The 6,000-nt window shown below is 40.5% G+C and overlaps 1 protein-coding gene across 1 annotated transcript in view; it reads left to right on the top strand.

Annotated features, from left to right (window-relative positions):
* Nucleotides 1-6,000, top strand: part of RNF212B (ring finger protein 212B) — a 37,752-nt gene that overhangs the window by 14,218 nt on the left and 17,534 nt on the right. The window lies entirely within an intron of this gene.

The raw sequence follows: 6,000 nt of genomic DNA, 5'->3' as shown, positions 1-6,000 counted from the left end.
TCAATTCAATTCAATTCAATTCAATTCAATTCAATTCAATTCAATTCTAACGCTTAATTCCTAGAGTTTTAGTGTCATACTTCACTTGTTTAGGGCTCAGCCTCACACGACTGCCCCCACTCTGGACACCAGCCACAAATGGGGTACCTAGGCTACAATACTTCAGACTGGCCAACCACAAACTTGAGGATTCTCATGAACTTCCTCCTGCTCCCCCAAGCTTCAATAACTTGCTAGAATGACTCACAGAACTCAGAAAAGTACTTTACTTATTATTACCAGTTTATTATAAAAGATACAACATGGGGGCCAGGTGCAGTGGCTCACACCTGTAATCCCAGCACTTTGGGAGGCCGAGGTGGGTGGATCATCTGAGGTCAGGAGTTCGAGACCAGCCTAGCCAACATGGTGAAACCCTGCCTCTACTACAAATACAAAAAGTAGATGGGTGTGGTGGCGGGCACCTGTAATTTCAGCTACTCTGGAGGCTGAAGCAGGAGAATCACTTGAACCTGGGAGGCGGAGGTTGCAGTGAGCCAAGATCATGCCACCGCACTCCAGCCTGGGTGACAGTGCAAGACTGTGTCTCAAAAAAAGAAAAGAAAAGAAAAGAAAACAATACATCATGGGAATAGTCAAATGGAAAAGATGCAAAGTATGTGAGGAGGGGTGCAGAGCTTCCATACCCTCTCCAGATGCACTACTCTCCCAGCACCTCCAAGTGTTCACCAACTTGGTAACTCTCTGAACTCCCTTGTTCAGGAGTTGTTATGCAGGTTCCATTGCATAGGCATGATTGATTAAAGAATTGGTCGTTGGCGATTGAACTCAATCTCTAGCCCCTTTTTCTTCTCTGGTTGTCAGGGGTGGGGGTGGGGTGGGAAGAAGGGTTGGGACCCCAACCCTCCAAACAGTGTTTGGTTCCTCTGGCAACAAGCCCCCATTTTGATGCCATCTAGGACCCCACCAAGGGTCACCTCATTAGCACAAATTCAGGTATGGTTGAAAGGGGCTTGTTATGAATAACAAAAGATGCTCCTATCACTCAGGAAATGCCAAGGGTTTTAGTAACTCTGTGAGGAACCAGGGACAAAGACTGTATATATATTTCTTACACCACACCCTGTTCAAAAGATCCCCCTCAAAATCAGCCCATTAAAAAAAGGTTTATTATGATTTTATCACATATAATTTCAAATGTCTAAAAGAGTATAATCATATGTATAATATAATTAATTTCTGAACCATATCAGTTTCACTGCCCCGTGCATGGCAAGTTAGTACACCAAGACACTGGGTTGCAGCAGAGAAAGAGGTTTAATCATAAGACAGCTGAACAAGGAGATAGGAAACCTCAAATTTGCCTCCAGGAGGAGTTCGAGGCTAGAGGTTTTTAAAGGGTTGGATGAGTAGTAAGCCAAGGTGTGGGGATCATTGCTTGGTTAAAGAATGCAGGGTGGAGTCATGAGAAGGGTAGATGAAGAAACTGCATTCTCGAAAATGTGATTATAAAAGTTTACAAAAACCCCAGTTCCCCAGAGAGCTATGAAATGAGCAGAGTGCAGAACATATTCTATCAGTCTCTTGAAATACTATTTGCCCTCTTAACTGATATGGCAATGGAGGAAGAAAGTAAGAATGCAATAAAAATATGAAAGGGTGGAAAAAAAAAAAGAAACTGCATTCTCATGCTGATTCGATTCCTCTGTGGGGGTCTTCAGACTCACTAGTGTCAGCTGTTCCACTGGAATTCAGGATCTGAAAAATATCTTAAGCAACTTTTAAGCAAAAACCTTATGATTCTAATGTCATATTCTGTTTATGAGAACAATGAGGAGGCAAATGGTCAGCATCTAGTGTGACGTGACTTTCGCAGCTAAAAGGAAATGTGCTAAAGTGCAGCCTGATGAATCCTTAATTATAACTATATTTCTGTCCAGAACCAAGCATGTAATTCTTGTTAAACCCTAAGAGGACGGTTTCATTTCCATGCATCCATCACTCCACTTCAACAATTATCGGTGAATGGCTAATTTTCCTCCATCCATACCTCTTGCCACCCCCACCCAGATTATTTTAAAGCCAAAACCAGATATTACATCATTTCAATCTGTAAATATTTCAGTGTGTATCTCTAAAAGATAGGAACTTTTTTCTTAAATATAACCACATCATGCTAAAATAACAATTTCATAATATTATCAAATAATCAGGCTGCATTCACATTTCTCCAGTTGTCTCAGTTTTAAAATGTTCCCACATTTTGAATTGAGTTTCAATAAAGGTATATATTTCAGTGGTTATGTCTCTTAAGTTTCTTTTACACTGTAAGTTTTCTCTCATTTCTTTTTAAGTTATTATTGAAGAAAATGGTCTTTTGTCCTACAGAGTTGTTCACAGTGTGGATTTTGTTTATTGTACCTATGGAGTCATTTTATATGTTCCTCTGTCCTCTATTTCCTGTAAATTGATAGGTAGGTTTAGGGTTAATCACCATCATTGGTTTGGTGGCAGGGGAAGGTAAGGCAAGACCACTTTATTCCAGTGTCGTATTCCACCAAGAGGTACTTAATGGTCTATGTCTCTTATTTTGTATGAGGGTAGCCGTTGATGAACTTTGCAGAGATCCTTAATTCATTAGAAGTTGTAAAATTCCAATTCTGTCATCGTTTCTCATTTTTTTAGTTGGAGTACTTAGAGAAATGTCCTTTTATCAAGCGAATGATTATCCAGATATATAGTTCAAAAATACTAAGACTTGCTTGTTCATATTGTGGAATGAGGGAGTTTCACAAAAGATAGATAAGGCAAACTAATAGGTTTTGAATGTCAAAGAGAGATCGTGAATTTACCAATATCTTTAAAGTGAATTTCTAAAACTTGGTGACTTATTTACAGATGTTCAAAAATTAAATTGCATGCAAAAATAAATCTTCAACTAAATAAAAATGCTGACATTTAAAAATAAGAACTAAGGCTAGGCACAGTGGCTCATGCCTATAATCCCAACACTTTGGGAGGCCGAAGTGGGAGGACTGCTAGAACCCAGGAGTTTGAGATCAGCCTGGGCAACATAGTGAGACCCTTTCTCTTAAGAAAAAAAAAATTAAAAAATTAGAGGGGTATGGTGGCATGCACCTGTTGTCCCAGCTACTCGGGAGGCTCAAGTGAGAGCATCACTTGAGCCCGGGAGGTTGAGCCTACAGTAAACTGTGAACAAACCCCTGCACTACAGCCTGGTTGACAGGGCAAAACTCTGTCTCAAAAAAAAAAAAAAAAAGAACTAAGACTGAGCATGGTGGCTCACTCCAGTAATTCCAGCACTTGGAGGATGACCTGAGGCCAGAAATTTGAGACCAGTTTGGGCAACACAGCAGTACCCCATCTCTATCAAAATAAAAATAAGAACTGGGAAAGTCCTTCTTTAGTACAAAAATGATAATCAAACTAATATTCATTTCCAAAGCATATATTACTTTTTTGTATGTGTGTGCTTTTGGTAGAGATAGCGTTTTGCCACGTTGCCCAGGCAGGTCTCAAACTCCTGAGTTCAAGTGATCTGCCCACCTTGGCTTCCCAAAGTGGTAAGATTACAGGCATAAGCCACTGCACCTGGCCTACTTTTATAAACAAACAGGAATGTTTTGTTTATAATAACCCACATTGGACCAAAATGTCTTATTGTAGTAAACCTACTAAGCTCCCCCTTTGCTTCCATCACTGTGCCTCTCTCAGTATTTTTCAGTTATTTCTCCTTTACTCTTTCTACCCTTTTGTTGGACCTAATGCAGAACTGAAGTTTTAATATACTCTCTCAAGCATATAAAATAAAAATTATGTTTCATATATAAAATAAAGTTTATACAAGGCTGTTGGTTTGGATTGAGTTTCTGCACTAGGTCCAGCAGTCCAAACCAAAATGGAATTACTCATGCTGACAGTTCATCTGATCTTCCAATAAATCAGGAGAGAGAGAGGTAAAAGTAAATCTCCAAACAGGCCAATTTTAGCTGGCATAATAAAGAAGTCCCCTCTGCTTTAACCTTTACAAGGAGAGTAACTTTGAACCAACCCATGCACTTTTTGCTCTCTGTTTCTGCTTTCTTCAGCCCTTTTCTGCCTAAAAAGCCAACTTGTCTTCTCAGTTAATCGGAACACTCATTCTGTTTTTTAGAACAATGTGTTGCTCAAGTCTAGAATTGCAAATCAAAGCCAGTTAAAATCTTTAAACTAGCTGGGCACGGTGGCTCACACCTGTAATCCCAGCACTTTGGGAGGCCGAGGCAGGCGGATCACCTGAGGTCCGGAGTTCAAGACCAGCCTGACCAACATGGAGAAACCCCGTCTCTACTAAAAATACAAAATTAGCCAGGTGTGGTGGTGCATGCCTGTAATCCCATCTACTCTGGAGCCTGAGGCAGGAGAATGGCTTGAACCCGGGAGTTGGAGGTGGTTGTGAGCCGGGATTGCGCCATTGCACTGCAGCCTGGGCAACAAGAGCGAAACTCCGTCTCAAAAAAAAAGAAAGAAAAAAAAATTAAATTTGTTGTAATTTTGTATTTTGACACGTTATCAATAGTAAAATGGTAGGAATCTAGAGCGTGAAGACCATTATATCCTTACCTGGTCCTATTATGGAGATAAAGGAAAGGAATCAGGGTATAGAATTAAATAGTTTCATACCAATAAAATGTTGGTATCAATGTTCCAATAAAACAATATTTAACACTTGAATTATCCAGACAATGTTAAGTGTTATCATCAATAGAACTACTTTATTTATTATCAGCTCTGTGTTACTATATTAACAAAATAATCCCACCTTTAAGAAAAAGTAAGTGATTGGGAGGCCAAGGCAGGAGGATTGTTTGAGACCAGGAGTTCAAGACCAGTCTGGGCAATATAGCAAGCTATCATTTCTTTTTTTTTTTGAGACGGAGTCTTGCTCTGTTGCCCAGGCTGGAGTGCAATGGCCCGATCTCAGCTCACTGCAAGCTCCGCCTCCCGGGTTCACGCCATTCTCCAGCCTCAGCCTCCGGAGTAGCTGGGACTACAGGCGCCCACCACCTCGCCCGGCTAGTTTTTTTGTATTTTTTTAATAGAGACGGAGTTTCACCGGGTTACCCAGGATGGTCTCGATCTCCTGACCTCGTGATCCGCCCGTCTCGGCCTCCCAAAGTGCTGGGATTACAGGCTTGAGCCACCGTGCCCGGCCGCAAGCTATCATTTCTAAAAAAATTTTTAAAATTTTTAAAAAAGCAATTGAGCAAGCAAAAGTTAATCTTCTTTGGAGAAAGGAAAGAGACCAACCTTTTCATGAGGCTGAGGAATTTGAAGGATTGCTAACTATTGGTAATTTTTTTAAGTACTGTACTGAGTTACTGTTTTTTGAGTACTGTACATTACTGAGTTAGATTTTAGAATCTTCTTCAGTGAATGTGTTTGATATAGGCTAAACATTTGTACCCTGGTATCAGGCAAAATCACTTATTCTTTAATACTCCTTGCTGGTTGTTTTCTGGACTGGTCTTTCTTCTTCTTGGAATGATCAGTTTTTTGGGACAAGTAGACAAAGTAGGTCTGCTTAGGCCTGGCAAAAGACCTTCCCATAATCCAGTCTGGCTCCCTGGAGTTCCACAGTGGGGTCTGTTTGTGCACTTATGACCCTTGGTAATGTCTAACTAATCTAGGGTAGGATTTGGCTTTTCTTGATGCTAGCCTGATTTTGACTTAATTTTACTTCCGACTAACCCCAAGGGTAGGATTAGGATATTTGGGATACTAACATTGTGATTTGGCTGTCTATTATATAGCTTTATCTCTGTTGCTTCTCACCCCTACCCCTGCCATTTTAGGTAATTCCCAGGATTCAGAGTAACTTTTATTCTGCTTCTCCACTGTTCAATTTTTTTTTTTTTTTTTTTGAGATGGGGTCTCACCCTGTTGCCCAGGCTGGAGTGCAGTGGCACGATCTTGGCTCACTGCAACCTCCACCTTCTG

This window comes from Piliocolobus tephrosceles, chromosome 6, assembly GCF_002776525.5.
Source record: "Piliocolobus tephrosceles isolate RC106 chromosome 6, ASM277652v3, whole genome shotgun sequence".
Classification (NCBI taxonomy): Eukaryota; Metazoa; Chordata; class Mammalia; order Primates; family Cercopithecidae; genus Piliocolobus; species Piliocolobus tephrosceles.
Note: the sequence above shows the minus strand (reverse complement) of the source record. Positions and strands in the feature narration are given on the sequence as shown.